The sequence below is a fragment of the Triticum aestivum genome, chromosome 2D, assembly GCF_018294505.1.
Source record: "Triticum aestivum cultivar Chinese Spring chromosome 2D, IWGSC CS RefSeq v2.1, whole genome shotgun sequence".
In the NCBI taxonomy this organism is placed as follows: domain Eukaryota; kingdom Viridiplantae; phylum Streptophyta; class Magnoliopsida; order Poales; family Poaceae; genus Triticum; species Triticum aestivum.
The window spans coordinates 456,997,856-457,022,710 of NC_057799.1; positions in this window are offsets into that span (position 1 = coordinate 456,997,856).

Sequence of the window (24,855 nt, forward strand, 5' to 3'; positions counted from 1 at the left end):
CACTCAAAATTACCTCGCAAATTACATGATTGATGGACATACAATGAAGGTTAAAGTATTTCATCCAGACTACAATGAGCATCGAGAAGTTGTAGTGAAGACAGTGAAGGATGGACAGGTGGCCATCACAAGGGGTTGGCCTAGAGTCATGCGCGCATTACGCATGGAGGAGGGCACAATATGGGCATTCCGCTTCACCTTCTCCAGCAACCAGAATGCCTTTCGCCTCTCTCTTTACAATCTTTAGTACAACTGTGGTTCATCATTCTTTACTTGGTGCTTCTGTAGTTCTTCAGTATATGTACCTGTGCATCAAATTATGAATCCGTGATTGAGCCTATAATTGTAATAAACATGGTTGGATATGAAATAAGTGGTTGCCTACTTTCAAATTCAAAACATGTGATTTTTAAATTAGGGATTACACTGCACACGGTTTGCGAAAGCGAAATGTGTGCGATAGACGTGGAGATCAGACACGTTTCTAGGATCCACTACGTGTGAGATAAATCTCCACTGCACACACGACATCCTCTTGAAAACTATTTGCGTTAGGCCACCTTGCGCAAACGTTTACCACATAAAAATTGTGTGTGATGGACAGCCTTTGCCACATAGTTTCTTCTGCGCACTGTGTGTGATGCATTGAATAATGCAAATGATAAAATTGTTAATATCGTGTGCAATGGCAACGCTCTCACAAACGATTTAACGGGGAAAATTGTGTGTGATGTACCTGCGAACGGAAACGTTTTCCTTGGGGCGACTGTGTGGGATGTACATACGAACGGAAACATTTAGTGGGGACTGACTGTGTGGGATGTACTTGCGACCGGAAACGGTTTCGCCTGTATAATTGTATTTTTTTAGCACTACTGTACGTATAACCGTATTTGAGTGCTCGCCGGTCGCACACGACCTCAGTTTGCCGAGCGTGTGTGCCATGAGGGCACACCCCGACGGTTTCTGGGTCGTGTGGGAAGGACCCCCCTATCGCCCACACTCACTTGGCGACGATTCCAAACGCCGTCGCGGAAAGGGTTAAAAATCATTTGTATAGCATTGACGCGTACCAGTGATCTACCTTCGCCAGCGCGGTCCTGAGACGAGTGATGTACCCACAAACATCTTCGAGACAAGCTTCGAGTCGCAGCATGTTCTGAGCCGCTGCATCCTTTACGAGCAATTTGGTGGGATCTAGATCCGTCTCGATCCGATCACTCTCGTCCTTGAAGTTCTCACAGAATTCTGCACAAGGAACAAAGAAAAGATCAGTTATGCCATCATTTTCGAAGTCCACAGATATTCACTCGACCAAAGTGAGGTACCTTCAAGCATGTCGTACATCTTCTTCGCAAAACCTCCCAGATATATTTCCAGTGCATCCCTCTTCTGGGTGAGCTAGTCCACCTTGTCGTTCAGAGCCGTCTTCTACGATTCAAAAGCATTCGCTTGATCTTCCATCTACTTGGTCCACTTGGCCCGTTCTTTCTTAAGCTCTTCAACAGCAGTCTTCAGAGACACATTCCCTTCTTCCAGCTTTCCGACTGAAGCCAACTTCGCCTCAGCGACTTCAGTCTTCTCCTTAGCCACCTTCCGAGCTCGCACTAGTTCTTCGTCCTTCTTTTCCAAGGCCCGCTTCATGGTGTCTAAAGAAATAACATTCCTGAGTCGCGCTTGAAGTTCACAGTTTTCATTCCGCACATCTATTCGAGTGAAACCACTTGGCTGAAAGGACAGAAAGATAGAATAACAGTGTACTCGGTCGACAGGATTTACCTCCCATGGTCTTCGCCTCCATGTGAGCATGCTCCAAGTTCCTTTTTGCCAGGTCCAAGTCCAATTGAATTATGATCTTCTCCTTCTCCAAGGTGGCGTACTGGCTCCCGGGCTCGCAAGTTTTCGGAGATCAACAAAGAAACAATTTAGTCGACGATGGTAAAGAGTTTCAAATATTCCTCCACATCCGAGTGGAGAAGAGAAAATCCAATTGCCACAAACTAACAATTCTAAGACCCCCTCCGAATCGAACATTCGACAGCGGTCTCGGGGACTACACCCAGTGGGTGCACTCAGCGTGCCCCCACTGAACTCATCTCCATTCGGCTTCAGACTAGCTGATCTGAGTGAAGAGCCAAAAAAATGTTCTAAGACCCCCGCCGAATCAGACATTCGACGGCGGTCTCGGCGACTACACCCAGTGGGTGCACTCAGCGTGCCCCCCACTGGATCGATTTCCCACTCGGCACATCCTGACCGGCCCGAGTGGGGAGCTACAGACAAAAATGTTCTAAGACCCCTGCCGAATCAGACAATCGACGGCAGTCTCGGGGACTACACCCAGTGGGTGCACTCAACGTGCCCCCACTAGATCAATTCCCCACTCGGCACGGCCTGACCGGTCCGAGTGGAAGGACAACAGACTGAAAAAAAACCCAGTGGGTGTACAGAGTCAAGATGAGTAAGGAAAAACCCAATCGGAAATCAACTTACAATCGCACTTACTCGAACATTCGCCTGAAGAGCTGCACTGGCATCATAAGCCGTCTTACTGTCTTCATACGCTTCCTTTAGACACTGCATCATCAGGTCAGCCTGAATCATAGCTTCCTTGCTAGCCCCAGTCTGGTCCTCCGGGACATGATGCAGAGCGAACACATTTGATGCAGGAGTCGGTGACGCAGCTGGAGGGATCATCACTTGAGGTTGTCCAGTCGGACCTGAAGCAGGAGCAGTCAACACTAAAGGCGAAGCAGTCAACAGAGGAGCAGCGAAGGTAGCACCAGCTTGAGACGAACCACCTTGCTCTTGAAGAACAACTTCAGGCGACGCACGAGACGTTTGGCCTGACGGCACTCTCCTAGTGAAGCTTCGGGAGGCGGTCGAGATTCTACCTCCTCCTCCCGTGCTCTTCTGAGGCTCATCTTCGTCATCATCTGCGAGGAGGATGACGTTCGTTGGTGCTACAGTCACTCAACAGCGAAACTCGGTCAACCATCACGTCAATTAGTGAGACAGAGTGGAATATAAGTTGATCATACCTGGCCGAGAAGTGCCTGCGTCTGCAGTATCCATTTTCGCATGTTCTTTGTCGATCTGCATGGGAGACGTCACAGAAGTGGCAGCTCTGGCATTCAATTTTTACTCGGTCAGTAAAGCAATGAAGGTCTACAACAATAAAGAAAGGAAGGATGCAAAGGACACTCACGTTGAAGCAATGGGCATGACGACCTTAATCCTGGGTAAGGCCTTCCGAGGCTTCGGTGGAATGGTCTTGGGCTACTTTGCAGTCTTCTCAATCGGGTCAGGGGTTGTCGTCTGAGTGCGCTTGGGGTTCCTGACACTTGACTCTGAGGCCTTGATCTGGCTAGCAATCGGATATTGGTTCGCCTTGGTACGACACTCGGTGCAGGGATGTGACTCGACTTCCTCGCTATCATCAGAGTCATCACTGCCATCCTCACTGTCGTCAGCGTACTTGATATCAGCACTCCCACCCTCGCTCTCTAATCCTTCAGTGGGCTGTCCTCCGTTCGGCATGGGCGAGTACATCTTCGTGAATGCCTGTAGAGCACAAATATCAAAGTCAGACTGTTCTCAATACAGTTGCATGTTGAAAACAAAAGGTAGAACACTCGACAAGTTATGTCTCACCTCTCCTGGAAGGTGCTCGACGTCGAAGGGAAGAATTCGTTTGGATCCACGTGGGTTGTCACGGGCTCCAGTGATGCTCCTGAGCCACTGTGCCACGGCCTCCTCATTGACTTCCTCTAGATGGGTCCGAGCAGTGTTGTGTGCACCTGAATACAGCCACATGGGGTGGTCGCGTGCTTGCAGAGGCTGGATGCGTCAACTGAGGAACACCTCCAACAGATCCAAGACTATCACCCCGCCCCGAATCAACTCAACTAAAGCTTCTACCAAGATCCCCACCTTAGCTTTCTCCTCCTCGTCCACAGTCAGCGAGCGAGGAGCACTGAGTCTCGCCAACAAGAAAGGAGGAAGGCCAGTCGATGAGCCAGGGGTTGGAACATCGTTATAGTAAAACCAGGTCAACTGCCAACCCCTAACTGAATCAGGAAAGGTCATGGAAGGGAAGGCACTTCTACCTCTCATCTGAACACCTAAGCCCCCACACAGCTGGATCACGTGGGTCCTTGCATCACTCAGATTCACTTTCTTAACTGACTGAGAGCGGCATGTGAAGATGTGTTTGAACAACCCCCAGTGGGGGCGATAACCAAAGAAATTTTTGCAAATTGAGACGAAGGCAGCAAGGTATGATATGGCATTCAGAGGGAGGTGGTGGATTTGTGCACCGAAGAAATTCAGGAAACCACGAAAAAACGGATGAGGGGGCAAGGGAAACCTCTCTCCACATGAGTGAGGAGGAGGACCTACTCTTCAGGGCGCGGTGCAGGCTCGACCTCCCCCTCCGGCAGCCTCCAAGAACCCGGGGCCAGCAGGCAATCGGTGGTGAGCCCCTTGAGGTCCTTCACTATGACCGTCGAGGGCAGCCAGTTGCCCTGGATCCACCCCGGCGGCAGAGTGGGCAGGGAGCTTGATGCCTTCTTCCCCTTGGCCGCCTTCTTGATGCGCTCCAGCTTCGTTGTCTTGTCCTTCGCCATCTCCGCGGTGGTCGTCGGAGCCGAGCGGGGCAGCATGACGCAGGGGTGCAAGAAGCAGAGAGGCGAGGTGGAGAGGGGAAAAGAGAAGAGCACTGTTGCACACCTCGGCCGCGTCGTCCTTTATACCCGCACGCCCGAGTCACTGACCTGTTGGGCTAGCAGGATCCCATCACATCCCGCAACCAGCGCCTGCTTGATATGTGGGGATAAAGGGGGAGTGAAAATTGAGGAGTCCCTCCCCGGTTGCCCCACTTACCGCGTTGCAGTCGGCCCGCACGCTTCTCCAAATTTTCAAATCCCACGAAATCCAGGACCTGGCAGAGCAACCGATCACATCAGAGATATCCACATTCATTCGGGTCGGATCCATCGCTGTACGACTCGAATCTTATCTCACTTAGACACTTAATAAGCCAGAATCGATCAAGGCGATTGACAAAGGATTAACCAGCTCGTGTACTTACAGACCTCTAAAGAAACGCCTCCGAGGCGTTAAGTCTGGTCGGAATCAGCTTCAGTCCTTTCTCACTCAAACCTCGATCCATTCGGGGGCTAATGCCGATGACATGTACCTACGGTAGGGTCCTAGGCCTGGCTTACATGACCTACCCAATGACACTGCATATGAGAATCCAAGATTTACATAGTTAGAAAGGAGGTGTCGACTAGAACGACCGCAGCATGCAAGTCACTTGACACAAGATCCACTCGATTACTCCTCCACCACTCGACCGTCTTGATTCACTCGGGGTACCTGATTTCACTTGAAGAATAGAAGACCTAGAGCCGCTCCAGGATGGCAACAGTCAGGCGATCAGTTCGTCGCTATAAAGATCATTAAGGATAGGCATTTCCAGTAACGCTCACACCTTTAATGTCTCATTGAACCCTTGCGTAACGGAGGTTGATGAGGGGTCAGCATACTCTATATAAGCCACCCCTCCGCTCCTGCACAAGGGCTCGCACCCCCTGTAACTCAACACTCCATACAACAAAGCTCCCGCAGCACCGAGACGTAGGGTCGTTACCTGTTCCCAGAGGAGCCTAAACTCGTAAATACGAGTGTACAACCTCGCCGTAGCTAGGCTCTGCCCTCTCCTACATACCCCTCACCTCTACTGTCAGACACGTTCCTACGACAGGCCCCTCAACAGCCGAACATACCTGCCTACCAAGCCCACAATGGCCCATTGTACGTATGGAAACAAAACACCAAAATATCATCTCCTGTATCCCCAAATTGTCTCTCCAAAGAACAAGCGGCTAGCAGCACCCCGGCGAGCCTATGGGTCACTGGGATGTAAGCCCTACCAGTTCTTCCTCTAGGCAACCATTTTGGCTCATCAGCATCGCCAACATCTCTCACTAGAAAAAATACACATCCGTGATGATACGTGTTTGTCACAGTAGGTCACGTTTTCTGTCATGCATGTACATCCATGACGATTTTATGACAGAATCAAGATAGTCATACATGTGCTGTCGTAGAAGTGTTCCATGAAATTACCAAATTTATTATCATGGAAGTGTCCACTTCCATGACGATAAATCACGCATCACAGAAGTGCTTTCGTCAAGGGTGACCGACACGTGGCATCCACCATAACGCGTCGTCGTTAAGCTATCGGGTTCTGGTTTGGATCCGATAATCCGTTGACAGCCAGGACCAATGGGGATTTTCCACGTGTAAAATTCTCATTGGCCAGAGGAAACACGTGTTGGCTCACCGTTGGGACAGATGTCATCCACTCATTGGACATGAGGCGCCTATGATAGGTCGACACGTGGCATGGCCCAATAGTGGCCCATTCCGGTGAAAAAGATTGGCCCGGTAAAAATTAGCAGGTCGGCCCATATAAGGCCTACTTGTGTCAGGTCCATTTAAGCCCATGGCACATACGAGATGTGCCAATTCGGCCCGTCAACGACCCGTTAATGATTTGACACTATTGCAGCCCATCGTCAGTTCGAGCCCGTTAATAGCCCGGTATATATTTGGGCTCAATATCGGCCCGATGTGGTTTCGGCCTGTTAACGGCCCATTCAAGGGATGGGCCAATTTTCAGGATGTACATCTTTCGGCCTTTTAGCGACCCATTTAAGTGTTGGGCCAATTTCCGGCCCGGTGTGTCTTTCAGCCTATTGACGGCCCATAAATGAGTTGGCCCATTTGCAGTTGGACCTGAGTTTTGGTCTTTTAACGGCCCATGCTCTTCATGGTCCAATACCAGCCTGGTTTCTATTTCGGCCTGCTAAAGGCCCGCAACATAGTTGGGCCATATACAGTACGACCTGACTTTCGGCCTCTTAGCGGCCCATGCTCTTCATGGTCCAGTACGAGCCCACTATCTCTTTCGACCTGCTAAAGGCCCACAGTATAGTTGGGACATATGTAGCCCAACCTTAGTATCGGCCTGTTAACGGCCCGTGAGATCAAATGGGCCCACCTGCTGCCCGCTTCGATGTCGGCTTGTTAACGACCCGGGAGGTAACAGGACCAACTATTAAGTTTCGGCCTGGTAACGGATCATTAACATAGCATAAGCAGTTTCTTGCAATTTTATCGTGTTGGAAACATAGAGAGGTGGAGATATAGTTCCTATCTCATAATAATTGCAAGTAGGAGCAGCAAGCACATGCATATTATATTCATCAAAATCATCATGTGCAACGGTAAAAGGCAACCCATCAATATAATCCTTAATAAGTGCAAACTTCTCCGATATAGTGTAGTTTGGAGAATTCAAAAAGATAATAGGACTATCATGTGTGGGTGCAATAGCAACAATTTCATGTTTAACAAAAGGAACAATATCAAGTTCATCTCCATAAGTATAATTCATATTGGCATCTTGGCCACAAGCATAACAAGCATCAAGTTCATCAAAAAGGGATATTTCAAATGAATCAACGGGACATAGCAATTATCATAGCATTCATCCTTGGGTAAGAACGAAGGGGCATTAAATAATATATGAGTTGAAGAGTTACTCTCATTAGAAGGTGGGCACGGGTAGCAAATCCGCTCTTCCTCTGTTTGTTCTTCACTCTCCTCATCATCTTTTTCATCCAATGAGCTCGCAGTTTCATCAATTTCTTCTTTCATAGAGTCCTGCAAAATATTAGTCTCTTCTTGACAGCGAATTTATTCTCAATAAATACATCAATATCATAATTATATTTATAATTATCATAGCAATATTTAAGGATAGCAAAATTTTCAGGTCTATAAACCGAATCATCAAAATCTTCAAACTAAACAAAGATTCAATTTCATGTGCACCCTTAAAAGCAAAAAAATTATTCTATTCGTTCCACATCATAATAATTATATATACCATTAGCATAAGAAGCTAAAGTTTCATTATTATTAAATTTGCATGAAAAGGGAAGATGTGGAGCATTCATCCTAGAGCAAGTATAATCATATCTAGAGCATAGATTCCAAGCATACCACTTCAATATATGAATTTGATCCCATAACAGTTTCCCTTTTTGTGTCAGGCGATAATCCCTAAAGTATTCACGTTGATCCAGAGTTACTCCAATTATATAGTTGAATGGGGTTTTCTCAGGATTATCAAAGTAGTGCATAATATTTTTCACATAACAAGCATCGAGGGTTTTAGGAGGTTCCCCATCTCCATGAGTATCAAGTACAACTATTTTTTGGTGTTTTGTGTTCCATATCCATAACTAAAGATAGAGAACAACTTAGAACAGGAAATAAAAACTACTTAGTGATAAAGCAAACAAGCACACACGAGAATATTCACCCCACGCTATTGCTCCCCGGCAGCGGCGTCTTGATAACCCACAAGTATAGGGGATCGTTTGTAGCCTTCTTCGATAAATAAGAGTGTCGAACCAAACGAGGAGCTAAAGTCAGAACAAATATTCCCTCAAGTTCTATTGACCACCAATACAACTCTATGCACACTTGACGTTTGTTTTACCTAGAACAAGCATGAAACTATTTGGTAGGAATAAAACTACGAGTACTTTTGCTGGAATAAAACTACGAATAAATTGCAAGGTAGTAAAAGTGGTTAGCTTTTGTCAACAACAAAGTCATTTGTCCCTAGGCAATCGATAACAAGTACGGGTAATCATTCTTGCAATTTTATATGAGGGAGAGTTATGAGCTAACATACTTTCTCTACTTGGATCATATGCACTTATGATTGGAACTCTAGCAAGCATCCACAACTAGTAAAGATCATTAAGGTCGTGAAACCCAACCATAGCATTAAGTATCAAGTCCTCTTTACTCCCATACGCAACAACCCACCTACTTGGGTTTAAGCTTTTGTCACTCTCGCAACCCACCATAAGCAAATCATAAACGTATTGCAACACCCTACAGCGGGGGCCCCTCACGTTTGAGCGAGACGGAGGGCACCGTAGGATAGCACCATAAATAAAATATACAATCATCCCAACCAAGATCACGATTAACCCATTGGACAAAACGGATCTACTCAAACAACATAGGATAGCCAAATATCATTCGGAAATAATATATGGAGTTGAGCACCATGTTTAAGTGGCTATTACAGCGGGGAGAAGGGGTGCTACACTGCTGCATAGAGGGGGAGAAAGTTGGTGTTGACGGTAGCAAGATTGTTGATGTAGATCGACGTCCTGATCGTTGCCCCGGCGGCACTCCGGCGCCATCGGAAGCGAGGGGGAGAGAGCCCCCTCCTTCTTCTTCTTCCTTGGCCTGCCCCCTAGATGGGAGGAGAGTTCTCCCTCTGGTCCTTGGTCTCCATGGCAGCAAAGGGGCGGTAACCCCTCCGAGATTGGATCTCCCTCTCTGTTCTCTTCTGTTTCGCGTTCCCCTGATCTGCCCGAAAACCGTTTCTTATATTCCGGGAGATCCGTAACTCCAATTGCGCTGAGATTTTAACACGATTTTTTTTCGGATATAAGCTTCCTTGCGCCCGAAGTACAGCTCCAACCGACGTTCGAGGAGGGCACAACCCACCACCACGCGCTAGGGGCCTCTGACGCGCCCTGGTGTCTTGTGGGTTGTGTGGGCCTCCGTTTGTGGTGATTCCAACTCCAAAAAATCACATATATTCCAAAAAATTCTCTGTAAAATTTTATTGCATTTGGACTTCTTTTGATATGGATTTTCTGCGATACAAAAAACATGCAAAAAATAGGAACTGGCAGTGGGCACTGGATCAATAGGTTAGTCCAATAAATCATATAAAAAGTTGCCAAAAGTATGTGAAAGTGGTATAATCAAAAATTGTAGATACGACGGAGGCGTATCAAGGATGACTACTGGGCCTACTAGGTTGACGCGTACACAATCAGGAGATGATTGAACGTGGAGAGGATGACAACAGGGACCCACCAGGGCGATGGCAGTACGCAAGCAAGTGCCTCCTTATTTCAAGCCAGAAAAATGGTTCCTCCTAATGGATTTCTGACATCTAGGTCCCATGCCATTGTCAACGTAGTCAATAAACGAGAGAATTGCACAACGAGCGGCTGACACGAGGGACCCAGTAGCTTGCCCATTTTTTAGGGAAGTAGCTTGCCCAGTTATCTTTGTTTTTGAGAGAGAAGCAGGGTGTCAACTGGGCTGTGCGGGGCACTCTGGCCTGTCTAGCCAGCCTTTTCTTTTATGTTTACCACAAGACCAGCCCAGTAGTTTTTTTTTGTTTCTAAAAATGGCTAGCCCAGTTTTTTTGTTCTTTTGCAGAATACTCAACCGAGGCCTACTTGCTTTGTCAGCCCTGCTGGGCTGCAAATCTTTCAAGACGAGAAAATGGGCTATCAGTAATGAGAAATGGGTTGTACATTTTTAAAACAAATCAAACCGGCAATTAGTTTCAAATTTTTTTTCATTTCGAGGTTTTAAATTCCATTAATTTTTATGCGTGGACAATTATTTTGATTTTATATTGATATAAATTCATTTTTCAAATTAGTTTGAATGTGACTCGAAATTTCGAGATTAAAAATAGTTGACCGCATCGAAATATGCAAATTTTCGTATAATTTTTAACCGGGGCCACGTGGCCACAATATGGGCTGTAATGCTAACAAAAAGAAAATGGGCTCCAAAACATTCCTTAAGAATTAGCAAATGGGCTATAAATTATTAGAAATAATGGCAGATGGGCTGTATGCTGTTTTCCACACATTTGAGGCTGACTTGTGCGCCTACTATAGGTTGACGCATACGCTTTCCTAAAAAAAGGTTGACGCACATGCAAAGCCGTGTCAACTTAGTCAACACACGAGAGCAGTGACTGTTGGATGTCCATCCAACGGCCGTCGTGCTTCTTCAATCTCTGCTCTTCCTGCTCCAGCCGCTCAAACAAGCGCCGGCGGGACTGCCTGCTCCCTCCTCCCACGATCAGCTGTGCTGCCGCGTAGGCCTCATCGCCCCATCGTACTCCCATCGCTGGCCTAGCCATCCCTCTACTCACCCACACCTGCTGTTATTCTCCGGCGATGGTAGACGAATCAGTAAACCCTTGTACTCCCCTCCGTGTGGGAAACAACTGCCGAGTCTTCCCTGGCTCCATGTCATTTCCTTCGTAAGCCTCGCCGTCGTCCACCGCCCTGGTGCTCTTGGCGCAGGGTGGTCAACGTGGTCAACGAACGACATCCATCGGAAGTGGACTATACGTGGAGAGGCTGACAGTTGGGTCCACGGACACACACAAGGAAATGCCTCCTTATTACGTGCAAAATAATGATTCCTCCACCTGACAGCTAGGACCCACCGGGAGGCCTCTGTATTTCGCAAAAAAAGTTCCCCCCACTAACAGCTCGGACCCACCAACTATAACTTCGCACGCAAGGAAGTGCCTCCTTATTACGCACAAAAAAATGAATACTCCGCATGCTAGCTGGGACCCACCATAGTGGGAGGCTGACCTGTGCGCCTACTAAGTTGACGCGGATGGAGGGCTTTGTCGACTTAGTCAATATGAACGATTCTAGCTCCAGTGACCGTAAGATGTCCATCCAATGGCTGTAGTGCTTCTTCAACCTCTAGTCTTCTTGCTCCAGCCGCCCAAACCAGCGCCGGTCGTGCCGCCTGCTCCTGCCTCCCATGGCCGGTTGTGCTGCCGCGGAGGCCTCACCACCCCTACTACTCCCACTGTTGGCCAGACCATCCCTCCACTCACCCACACCCCCTGTTATTCTACGACGACGGCAACCTCACACCACAGCCGAACGAGTGAACCCTCGACTCCTCTCCGCGTGGGCATCCACGGTCGCGTCTTCCCCGGCTCCATGTCATCCCCTTCCTAGGCCACGTTGTCGTCCATCGTCTTGGTGCTCTCGGCGCGGCGTGGTCAATGTGGTCAAGGAACGACTTCCATCGGAAGAGTACTGTACGTGGAGAGGCTGGCAGCTGGGTCCACGGCCGCGGCAAGGAAGTGCCTCCTTATCTTTACCTACTAATAAAGCAGCGATGGCTTCTGGTCGTCCGTCATTAGCATTTTTGCATAAAACCCCTTGAAGTTTATATGAATCAACCCGCAGTCCTAATGAAGTCAACCCGAACAGTTACCAGCTACAGAGAAAATCCTCCAAGCGCATCTCGACCTCCAGCACATCGCCACCCGCTGCCGCGAGCCACCGGCCACAGCCCCGCCACAACGCGCTGCCACCGCCTACCCCGCCGGCACTCCTACCCCTACCCCAAGTCCACGCTCGCGACGTTCTACCGCCGGCGACACTCGACGCCGCGGCCGTTGCCGGCTCCCACACCCGCGGGCCTCCATCTCCCTGGCGGCCGCCGCCGCCGCGCCGTTCGTCCAGCGGGCTGGCCCTGTCCATGGGGCGTATGTCGAATCTGGGGTTCCGTCAAAACCCTTAAGGTTCAAACTCTGGGGTGCGCGCGAAGTTCTTTCCCCCCTACCGATCTACGCCCTAGCTCGCTAAGATCTCGCGGACGAACTCGCAACACAGAAAGACACGAGATTTATGCTGGTTCGGGCCACCGTTGTGGTGTCATACCCTACTCCAGTGTGGTGGTGGTGCATTGCCTCTTGGGCTGATGATGAACAGTACAAGGGGAAGAACAACCTCCTGAGGTTGAGGTGTTCTTGTGCTTGGTGTGAGGCGAGGGGTTGGCTCTGAATGAGTTCTAGATGAGATGCCTCCTACGGTGGTGGCTAGCTCTACTTATATAGGCCCTGGTCCTCTCCCCAAATATTGAGCGGGAAGGGAGCCAACAACGGCGGGCAATTTGAAAGGGGACAGCTAGTACAAGCTATCCTGAAAAAAGTGGTCTTCGCGTGCAAAAGATTCTGGTGGTGACACTGTCTTGGGCTCCATAGTGACCTCCGTCTTGCCGTCCTGCTGGTCTTGGTCTTGTTGCACCGATATGGAAACCTATTCCTGATGCCTCGGTACTCCGCGCCTGCGCCTGCCTCCTTAGCACCAAAGAGGAAACAAGGACGCTGCGCGCGCTGGCGCCCGCCTGGGGTCGATCGTCACGGCTCACGTCATGCGAGCCTCGCGAGGTTTGCCCCGCCTTGATATCTCCGCTCCTCGCGAGCCTGCTCGGAGAGGCCACTCCGGAGGAGGTCTTGTGTCGTCCGCCCCGCGAGGCTTGGCCCCTCACGAGGGTCTTGAACGCCTTGTTGATGAAGATGGGCTGTACGGCCTTCTAGCATAGCCACGCCGTGGGCCGCAAGCAGGCAAGTCTGGGGACCCCCGTTCCCAGAATGCTAACAGTAGCCCCCGGGCCCAAGGTGCGCTCGGACTTGGCTTCGAGGCGAAGCCAAAGGTCAAGTACGGAGCGCCGCAGGCCCCAAAAGCATGCGGCCTCGGTTGTCGCGTGGCGGTTGATTGGACGTGGGTGTCTCCGCTTCCCCACGCTGCCTCGGCAACTGCTCGACTTGACAAGTCCCTGCGACATGCAAGGAAAACCATCATTACCTGTGATCGTGGGAGGCGTCGGTTGGCCTTCTTTCGCTATAAATGGGGGGCGGAGCCCCCGTCGCCCATCTCTTCTTGGTTCACTCGCTCCCCCCTCCTTGCTCCACCGCTAGCAGTGATGGCGCCGTCGAAGAGGTTTTCTGCCGCGGAGAAAGGCAAGGCCCCTCGGGAGGGACCCGGCTCCCCGACACCCAAGCGAGGATGCGGCCGTCCCCGCAAGCATGCCGCGACCCCTGCCGTGGCCCCCGTCTCTCGGGGTGGCGCCGCAGTGCGTGGCAGGAGTCGCTCCGGTCGCGGCAGTCCTGTCGACGAGAGGAGACGCGCGGTGGTTGCGCCCCCCCCCCCCCCCCGAACGCGGTTCCATGCATCAGAGGTGCTGCCGGAGTTCGTTGTCTGGTCGGAGGATCCGGCTGGCAGCTGGCTCCAGCTCCCCTGCTTCTTTGCTGACGAGCTGCCGGACTCCTGCCCAGGCGGGATCTGGCTGCAGGCAGACGGTTGTTGCAGACGGGCTTCTTGGGTCGCGGTCGAGGTCTCCATCGCGGGCAACATAGCTCTGGCCAACGGTTGGCAGACGTTTGCCCGCGCGCGCGGCCTGGGCAAGCGGTGCACCCTCCACTTCAAGTTCGACGGCGACGCGGCCCTCTACGTGAGGGTGTTCGGGGAAGACGGTTGCCGCGCCGGATGCTACCCTGAGGTGAATGACGGCGAGGAGGTGCTTGGCCTTGGCAATGGCCGGGGCGAGGTGGGGGCGAGCCCACCGGCCGCGCCTCGTCCGGCTACAGTGGCTCCTCCCTTGGCGATAGTTCTAGCAGCGGCGGCTTTGACCAGCCGTCGCACCCGCTTCGAAGGCGGTAGCAAGTCGTCTCGTCGCCGCGCGTCGGTGAAGCGCGAGGTGGGGTCCGACTAGAACCAGGACGTCGCCAAGGCCCTGCCTCCGTCGGCTGCTGCAGGGGCACACGTCGCTTTTCTTATGTTCTTCTTTTTCTTCCTGCATCGAAATGAAACCAGCATGGGCCCGGAGGGGCGTGTATCGAATCATAACCTATTAACCATTATGCTATGCTTGTTGTTTTAGTGTCGTGTTGCTATTCTGAGCAAAGATAACTTAGCTTGGTGCATTTGGGGCGCCCTCCTCATTACAAGGCGTTTATTCCCTTGTGTCCATCTTGACCGAGTGGTCTGCGATTGCTCATGAACTGCAAGAAATTCGTTAGGGAGTTCGCTAGGAGATTTGTCATTCACCCAAGCCTTGGCCTGGCACTTTGCATCGCGGTACCCGAGGGGCACGGACTAGGAGAGACGCACCAGTTTCCGGGCTCGAACGAGGGTGGCTCGCGAGAAAGCAGAGAGAAGAAAAACGCTCGCGAGGGCACCTGCCTAGCCCCCTCGCGAGATATGCGAGAGAGAGAACACGAGCAAACCAGAGTCGGAAAATGCGGTAAAAGGCGAGGGAGCCAAATCAGTAAGGAACACCAGAAGCAAACTTCGATTAAGGAAAAGCGAGCCAACTACGGAAAGCAAATGAAAAGCCGCGTCCGGCACCTAGTCTAGTCTTCAAGTCTTCTCACCAGCGCGGAGCTAAGTGCTGCCACTAGGCGTGGGAGGGAGCCCCAGGGCCTGAGGCCGGCGCTCCTGAGACTCCGGGGCATGTACAACCCCACTCATTATTACGTGAGAGTGTCACGGGCGGCGATTCTTCACAGGCACCGGGCCTTCTTCACAGGCTCCGGGCCTTGCTTCATGGGTAGAACTTCCGGAGGTGCTGGATGTTCCAGGCGTTTTGGATGGGTATCCCATCCTGTGTCTCCAGGCGCACGGCGCCAGGCCTGGAGATGTGGACGACCTTGAACAGGCCCTCCCACATGGGTGAAAGCTTATGCAGCCCTTCCCTGGAGAGGACCCGCCTCAGGACGAGGTCACCCGTCTCGAGCGTCCTGGAGCGGATGTTGCAGCAGTGGTATCACCGCAGTGCTTGCTGGTACCTTGCCGCCCTCAGTGCAGCTTCGTGACGACGCTCCTCCCCCAACACGAGGTCCATCCCCCGCGTGGCGTCCTGCTGCGTTTCATCGAACGCCAGGACCCGTGCGGAGCGATGCTTGACCTCGTGAGGAAGGACTGCTTCAGCTACGTAGACAAGGAAGAATGGGGTCTCGCCCGTTGGCTTGGTGGCGGTGGTGCGGATGGACCACAGCACGGACTGGAGCTCGTCATGCCAGCCCCTGCCGCGGGCCTCGAGCTTCTTCTTGAAGGTCCTGGTCTTGAGGCCCCTCAGGACCTCCGTGTTGGCGCGTTCAGCTTGACCATTGCTCCTGGGGTGCGCCACCGAAGCGTAGCAAATCTGCGTTCCAAGGTTAGCACAGTAGGTTTTGAAGAGGTTACTGGTGAACTGCGAACCGTTATTGGTGATGATGCGGTTGGGGACTCCGAAACGGCTCACGATGCCCCTGATGAACTTGACCGCGGATCCGGCTGGGATGGTGCGAACAGCTTCCACTTCCGCCCACTTGGTGAACTTGTCGATGGCGACATATAGGTAGCGGTAGCCCCCTGGCGCCCGAGGGAAAGGGCCCAAGATATCCAGCCCCCAGACTGCAAACGGCCACGTGAGTGGGATGGTCTGGAGGCCCTGAGCCGGCAGATGAATCTGCTTGGCGTGGAACTGGCAGGCTTCGCAGGACTTCACCAGCTTAGCCGCGTCGTTGAGCGCAGTGGGCCAGTAAAACCCACTACGGAATACTTTGCTGACGAGGGTCCGTGATGACGAGTGGTGCCCGCAGTCCCCACCATGAATGTCAGTTAGCAGCTCCTTCCCCTGGTCCCTGGAAATGCAGCGCAGAGTAACGTCGTTCAGTCGCCTTCTGTACAAACTCCCCGTCCTGGATACAGTATGACGTGGCCTGTCGGGCCACGCGCTCTGCGTCCTCTTCCTTCTCCGGCAGCGTCCCTTGCATCAGGTACTCCTTGAATTCCTTGGTCCAGCATTCCTCCTGGGGCTCGAGCGCCAAGAGCAGGCGAGCTCCTGAGGTCGGGCCGTAGGCTGGGGCTCCTGAGGCCTGACTGCTTTCGGGAATTTCGGCGACGTTGTCCTGCTGAGCTTGATCTTCCGCTGCTGAGGCTTTTGCGGCGCCTTCTGACCCTACAGTACTTCAGCTATAGCTTGGTGCAGCGCACCCTTGGCTTGACGCTCCTCTCGAACCGCCACCAGCGCTGCGCTGGCGCAGTACGGGGTGGCGGCAAGGTAGAGCACCAGGGGCTCGAGAGGTCGTGGTGCCACCATCACCGGAGGGCTGGTCGGGTATTTCTTGAGGTCTTGGAAGGCTCGGTCGGCCTCCAGGGTCCACTCGAACGGGCCCTTCTTCTTCATGAGCTTGAAGAAGGGTAAGGCGCACTCTCCCATCTTGGAGATGAAGTGCCCCAACGCAGTCACCCGTCCCGCCAGCTTCTGCATCTCTTTGAGGGTCTGCAGTGGGCTCATGTCCTCGATGGCCTTGATCTTCTCCGGGTTTGCCTCGATCCCCCTGTGGGACACGAGGAATCCCAGCAGCTTGCCGGAAGGGACGCCGAACACACACTTCTCCGGGTTAAGCCGCAAGTTCACCTGGCGCAGGCTCTCGAAGGTCTCCTCCAAGTCTTGAATCAAGGTTCTTGCCTCCCGAGACTTCACCACTATGTCGTCGACGTAGGCCTCTGTGTTTCTCCCGAGCTGCCGCCCCAAGGCGATGTGCATCAGCCGCTGAAAGGTCGCGGCCGCGTTGCGCAGCCCGAAGGGGATGCAGGTGTAGCAGTACACCCCACACGGGGTCAGGAAGGTTGTCTTCTCTACATCTTCCACCGCCATCTTGATCTGGTGATACCCTGAGAACGCATCCAGGAAGCTCAACAGGTCGCACTCGGCAGTGGAGTCGACGATCTGATCAATTCGTGGGAGCGGGAACGGATCTTGGGGGCAGGCTTTGTTAAGGTTGGTGAAGTCGACACACATCCGTTCCTTCCCGCCATTCTTCGGCACTACGACGGGGTTCGCCATCCATGTGGGATACCGAACCTCGCGAATGGCACCCTTCGCCTCCAGCTTGCGGGTCTCCTGGACGATGAAGGCTTGCTTCTCCATGGATTGCCGCCTCGCTCGTTGCTTGACAGGGCGCATGTTGGGGCACACCCTTAAGTGATGCTGAATCCCCTCTCTCGGAACCCCCACCAGCTGATTGGGCTCCCATGCGAATATATCCTTGTTTGCGCATAAGAACTTCACCAACGCCCCTTCTTGGATGGAATCGAGGCCGGCACCTATGGTGAAGGTGGCTCCTGAGGACCCGTCCTCGTCGACCGGCGCCTACTTGGTTTCTGCCTTGTCTTGGGTGAACAGCTGCTTCTTCTTGGTAGGCGCGGCCTCCTTGGCCTCGGGGGTATCGGCGTCAGCGGGCTGCGCCGCCGCTGCGGTCTTGAAGGCAAGCTTGAGTGCCTTCACGGCCTCCTTGGTGTCCCCCTTCATGGTGAGGACACCTTTGCTTCCAGGCATCTTCATGAGGTTATAAGTCGGATGAGTCGCTGCCATGAACTGGGCCAGAGCTGTGTACCCGAGGATAGCGTTGTACGGGAGGCTGATGCGGGCGATGTCGAAGTCGACCAGCTCGGTGCGGTAGTTGTCGCGCGTGCCGAAGGTGACGGGGAGGTGGATCTGTCCTAGAGAGCGGGCAATGGCGCCACCCACTCCTGAGATAGGCTTGCTGAGACTGAGCCGCTCGAGTGGCACATCGAGGAGGCTGAAGGCCTCTACGGAGAGCAAGTTGAGGCCTGCACCGCCGTCGATGAGGGTCTTGGTAACAGCCACGTTGCAGATGGTGGGCGTGCAAAGCATTGGGAGCCTGCCCGAGCCGGTGGTAGAGTTAGGGTGGTCTTCTGAGCCGAAAGTGAGGTCGGCCTCTGGCGCAGCCCAACCCGGCGGAGCCCCCGGGCGCTTGGAAGCGGCACCGATCTGACGGAGAAACGGCTTGATGTGGCGATCTGAAGGCGACGCTTGAGAGCCGCCCAGCAGAACCGCGACTGCGTGGTGTGCCGGCACCGCGTAGCAAGCAGTGAAGAGGTCGCGGAGTTCCCCCCAGGATGCCACCGTGGATCCAGGGAGGTTGAGCAGCCAGGCAGCCAGGCGCCTGGCTCGCCGGCGAGGGCCATGGGGAACCAGTTGGCCATGACCTTGTCGTTGCCCCCAGCCTCGAGGACGGCCTCCTCGTACGCCAGCAGGAACGCTGACGAGTCCGCCGCGCCGTCGTAGCGCGGCGGCATCTCCAGCCTGAACTTGGGTGGCCATCGCACCTGCCGAAGGGCGGGGGCCAGGGCTCGGAGCCCCCTGGCCCCGTCGTCAGCACCGGCCGTTGGAGCCGGTGGCGGGGCGCCTGCCATGAGGGCGAAGTGCAGATCGACGGAGGAGAAGCTACGACGCACCCCTACCTGGCGCGCCAAGTGTCGGATCTGGGGTTCCGGCAAAACCCTTAAGGTTCGAACTCTGGGGTGCGCGCGAAGTTCTTTCCCCCTCTACCGATCTACGCCCTAGCTCGATAAAATCTCGCGGACGAACTCGCAACACAGAAAGACACGAGATTTATACTGGTTCGGGCCACCATTGTGGTGTAATACCCTACTCCAGTGTGGTGGTGGTGATGGTGGAGCTCTTGGGCTGATGATGAACAGTACAAGGGGAAGAACAGCCTCCTGAGGTTGAGGTGTTCTTGTGCTTGGTGTGAGGCGAGGGGTTGGCTCTGAATGAGTTCTAGATGAGATGCCTCCTACGGTGGTGGCTAGCTCTACTATATAGGCTCTGATCCTCTCCCCAAATATTGAGCGGGAAGGGAGCCAACAACGGTGGGCAATTTGAAAGGGGACAGGTAGTACAAGCTATCGACAAAGGTGGTCTTCGCCTGCAAAAGGTTCTGGTGGTGACGCTGTCTTGGGCTTCATGGTGACCTCCGTCTTGCCGTCCTGTTGGTCTTGGTCTTGTTGCACCGATATGAAAACCTTTGCCTGATGGCTCGGTACCCCGCACCTGCACCTGCCTCCTTAGCACCAAAGAGGAAATAAGGACGCTGCGCGCGCTGGCGCCCGCCTGGGGTTGATCGTCACGGCTCACGTCACGCGAGCCTCGCGAGGTTTGCCCCGCCTTGATATCTCCGCTCCTCACGAGCCTGCTTGGAAAGGCCACTCCGGAAAAGGTCCTGCGTCGTCCACCCCGCGAGGCTTGGCCCCCGGCGAGGCATAGCCACACTGTGAACCGCAGGCAGGCAAGTTTGGGGACCCCGTTCCCAGAACGCCGACAGAGTAGGGGTACCCGACGCCCGCACGCGCCTCCTTCTGCCCTTCCGCTCCGGACGATGCCGCGTCCTGCAGCTCTACGGATAGTCCTCCACCCTGACCGACTTCTCTGAGTCTAATGCGATCCTGGTGGTGGCCGCGCCCTGCGAGAGTATGCTGCTGCTCAGCCCAGCGTCTTGCCGTGGCGGGCGCCTGTCGTCGGAGCTCTGGTTGTCGGTTCCAGAGTCCGGTGGTTCCACACAGGGGCGCCTATCCTGTTGTGCCACCAATCACTTAATTCGGCTCTCTCGAGCTGCCCGGCTCCAGCGGCGAAGATGATGGCGACGCCTAGGACACAACAGCCACATGGGATGAAACTTGCAGAGATGAAGAAGGCGGCGGTCGTTGGGAGGAGAAGATTGCCCGGAAGCTGGAGGACGTGCACCAGCTGCGGCTACTGGACAACCGCTACGTTTAGTGGCTCAGAGAATTGTTGGGCTACGAGAATCAATCGCTGATAAGAGGGCAGAGGCTGAGAAGATCAAGAGGGATCAGATATTGTGCTCAATTGTTGGTGGTCAGGACGTCAGGTAACAAATTTTTGGCACATTTTGCTTTCTGAATATTTGGAGGTTGTTTTATAGGCCTTTATAAGTGATTCTTAGATAAATGTATGACTATTTAAGTTGAGCTATCAAAATGTTTCAATTGGATATGTCACATGAATGAATTTATTTCCTCACTTGCATGAGATGGAGCCATCAAAGGGATATGACTCAGCATCACCACCTTCACTGTTTTGATCTCAGTTTGTCCAACTATGAGCCAACTGAAGTATGACACTAAATCGTCTGTTGTCTATTATCTACTCCCAGTGGTGTCCTGAAATTTTAACATACAACTACATTCAATATGTGCCCAATGGATATTTCGTGTGTGCACTAGCATCAGCACACTTAGGATGATTTATGTGTAAGTGGTTCAAACTAAAAATAATAATCTGCATACATAGCTTACTCTGGTTTCCCTCTCTATCTTGCTGGAACAACCCCGCTCGTGATTGGTGTTCCGGTGGTGCGCGTTGTGTTGGTCGTAATCGCCGGAAACCTCACTCAGCTTTGCCCATCTAGCCTGAGTTGGTCTTTAAGGCAATGCTTACTAATTTTATTTTGTGAAGTTTGCAGGAGTTATCTGAAGAAAGGACTCACTATCTGGTTAAATGTTCCATTAGATGCCCTTGCAAGAAGGATTGCTGCGCTGGGTTCAGCGTCACTGCCCCTCCTGCATCAACAATCTGGTGATCCATATGCAAAGGTAGGTAGCTACTGAGGCTCTTATCTATTTCTGCAATTTCAGTGTGGCATGCGAACAGAGCTAATAATGTGTTGTTTTCTTATGCAACCCTATGCAAAACTTACATCATTTTCTGAACAAAGAATAGGCTCATATGCTAATGCTGATGCCCGAGTTTCCCTTGAAAGTAGTTCAATAACACCAATATACATAATTCTGGTTTTCATTCCAGTGCTCTATGCTACTACAAAGATGTACACAGTTCACCGATATGATGCTTCTAGCTCCCTGTAAATACAATTATCCATAACGCAAACATTGCATTCAGAAATTGGCATAATGACTTGGCTAAGATGATCTTTTATACTATGTCTGTCTAGGATTTCTACCTTCCATTCTTGATATAGATGGGAGCTTTATTTTTGAGAAGGCCGTGGTTAGAACCTCATAGTAGGTTGTCGGCAAGATCAAGGCCTACCAGCCCCTTTGCACCGTGCTATATTGTGAGTCCTGAAAAGCCGTCTAGATAACAACAGCAGCATTGTGAATGAGGGACAAGAGTTTTCCAGTCCTCTTATTTGGAGGTTCACTTTGAAAGAGAACAGCTTGGTGTGGCACAACTATTTTGTACTATATCGCACAGCTATTGGGGATCGTTCTTTAGTCAAACAAATTTGTACTATATCGCACTTCAATTTAATTGGTGTGGCACAACTATTCATTTTAGGAGAGTCGAGACTTCTATCTCATAAGATATTCAATGGATATTATGTGAAACTATTCTACCTCGGTGTTTGTCCAGAAGAAACAAACTCATGTGAGTGATATTCAGTAGCCTTATAGTAGCTATTTGTGAGTGAGTTCGCCTGCATCCCTAATGTATATTTTGGCTTTCGCGGGTTCAGGAAGAGCTATTTTGTGTACATGAATTGCTATTGGCAGTGGACAGATTGTCTATGCAGAGTGCATAGAGAAAAATGTGAGTGGTTCAATTTTATGTGATGGGAATTTTCACAAGGCTCTTAAATTTTGGAGAGAAATAAGCCCATAAAGAATTCAGAACTGTGCTTGTTCACAGATTTGCTTTAGTGATTAGTAGTTGATTTGTTCTACAAAACAATTAGATTATAGGTTAACTTGTCTATATATTGCTTCACATTGTGTGTTTTAAGGTGAATTCAGTACAGATTGTGGTAGCTAGAGCAGGTGAATGTCCATGAACAGCATTGCTGCTAGCTACAAGCATCAAGTAATTGTATGAAGATTGCTTTGGTGTTGTGGTCTGATAAACATCAAACGTTTGTATGCCGATTGGTAACAGGCCGATTTAGAGTGGATAATCTACTGGTTTTGGGACTGACTTGAACAAGTAAAAATTTATGGGTAATCAAGGTAGATGCTCACCCAAAGGGCAACAAATTGGTTGTCATTTTTGCAGCAACCGGACAAAAGGTCCATTTTCAAAGCATTGTTTCAACTGGAATGGTCGATTTCTTTCTGCAGAATATAGTGCTGGTTTATGTGGATAAGATGTCTTGGTATTTTTGTTTAGTGAGAAATACATCTTCGTTCAACCTTTCATTTGTGTTTTCTGAACATAGGTCATGATTCTGAATGAAGAGAGTGAATCTCGAATAGTAAAGATGATATTGCGCCATATAACTACAGTGCAGTTATACTGGAGCAGGCAGGATCATCTTGGTGTAGTTATACTGTGCAATTTAGGTTCATCTATACTGCCTTCTAATCCTATAACTACTGGAACCTATGGCTACAGTGCAGTTATACTGAATCTATAACTATTGTGCAATGTAGGTTGATCTTTGTGCAGTTATACTACCTCCTAATCCAACCCTCACTTTGTTAATCCTGGAGCATGAAGGCATATTATGTAGTATGATCTGGAGCCCTTTCAGACTATGGAGAAGATTGAATCGTTTGTTGGCTCCAAGACCGTAATACATGTATTTATAGATGCTCTGTTCCGCCTTCAACTTGTGCCTCCTTTTGCTGTTTATTTGGTTATCATCTGGCAAAGTATGCTTGTTTGTTTGGTTTGCGACCAATATTTATGGCTGATGTACAGTTTCCGATTATGTTTGGTTGCAATTTGTATGTGCTTCTTCTCTGAATTCATAGCGATAAGTTCTGTTCTCATTTGTGCTGGCTGTAGAATTACTTAAGATGGATTAAGAGTTGTTCCTTTCTATTTTGCATGAATTTATATTTGTTGGTTCATTGATTATCTATGAACTGAAATGATTCACTCTTGTCGATTGGAGGATAGCGCACAGAATGTAACCTCCCAAGTAGACTATCTCCAGCAGAGGAAAACTTCGGTCGAATCGACACGAAGTTCCACACCCAGGTGGGCGCCCCGGGGGTGGCGGTAGCGCAGTTGTCATCATCAGTGTCGATGTGGGGGCGTAGGAGGCACTGAGATAACGCCAATCGCCAGCCAGGAGCATTCGAGGAGTGGTACTCCGGCCGGCGCCAACACACCATCCCTCAGCCCGCTCTGCTCGGTGCCGGCCTTGCTGTCCGCGTCAGAGAGGCAACTGCAGGTCAGGACACGCCGGGAGATCGCCGCGCTCGGGCTGCAGCTGGGCAAGATGAGCATTACGTCCTGGGCCAGCAAGGAGGATCACATCCGTACCAAGACCGGAGAAGAGCGCCGGCAAAGAAGAGGAGGCGAAGGAGTTCGAAGATCGAGCTGCGACATGGGCAGAGTCCAAGAAGTGTAAACTCGCATAAAGGCACGAACAAAATTTCCACATATTTCTCATGGTTTTTGTGCCTAATTGTTTCACTCAAAAAACCGCATTTTCTTCTGAATCTTAGGTTGTTTTGGTCATGATGGCTGATATATCAATGGAAGGACGTGACGATACAGGAGTAGGGAACTGCCAGAAATCCAAACTCAAAGCCAAGATGAATGCAGAGGTCAGCAGCCATCTGAATTCCTTAACTTGTTGGACTGTCCAGACAAAACTATGAACAAATCTCAGCTGGCTGTAATTGTCCAAATTTTATTTCAGGTGCAGGCCGAGAAGGCGCGGGCAAAGAACAGCTTGACCAAGAGGCTGCGCACATTGAACCACAAGGTGGAGGGGAAGCAAGCGAGGTAAAGGCGAGGCGGAACCAGCGGGCATTTTGGTTGGCGCAACAGGTGGAGCGCATCCGGAAGCCCGGACGTGTGTTGTCCCGGTTCCGGTGCTGAAAACCAAACAAATTTCAGATTGCGTCTGAAATGCAATCTCATTGAATAAGCCTGAAGGTCAGGTTGCAGGCGGGGCGGATGCGAGTATGCGACTGCCCGGCAAACACTAAAGTGGGAGCCAGCCTTTTTGGCGGCCACCGCGGTTACCTGCCCCGCGCCACTTGACTTTTCGCGGACAACGCGACAGCCGCAGGAGTCAGCCAGCAACGTTCAGAACTGCAGAAGTGGATGTAGCGATGGCCTATTAATTCAGAACTGAATGTACCATGATCAAAACTCGCCTCTGCAGTCTTGAACCCGTCAACTATGTGTAGATGAACAACCTCATCGCCCTGGGAGTTCAGAGATGGTGCATGCACCATGTGTAGATGAGACAGGGGTGGCGCCCACCATCACTACAAGTCCGCAAAACTATAATACGGTGCAGGGAGGGACTGGTGAAAGTGGCTTGCTGGAGTGTGATGAACAACCTCATCGCCTTGGGATAGATCACTTCCGTCGTGAATA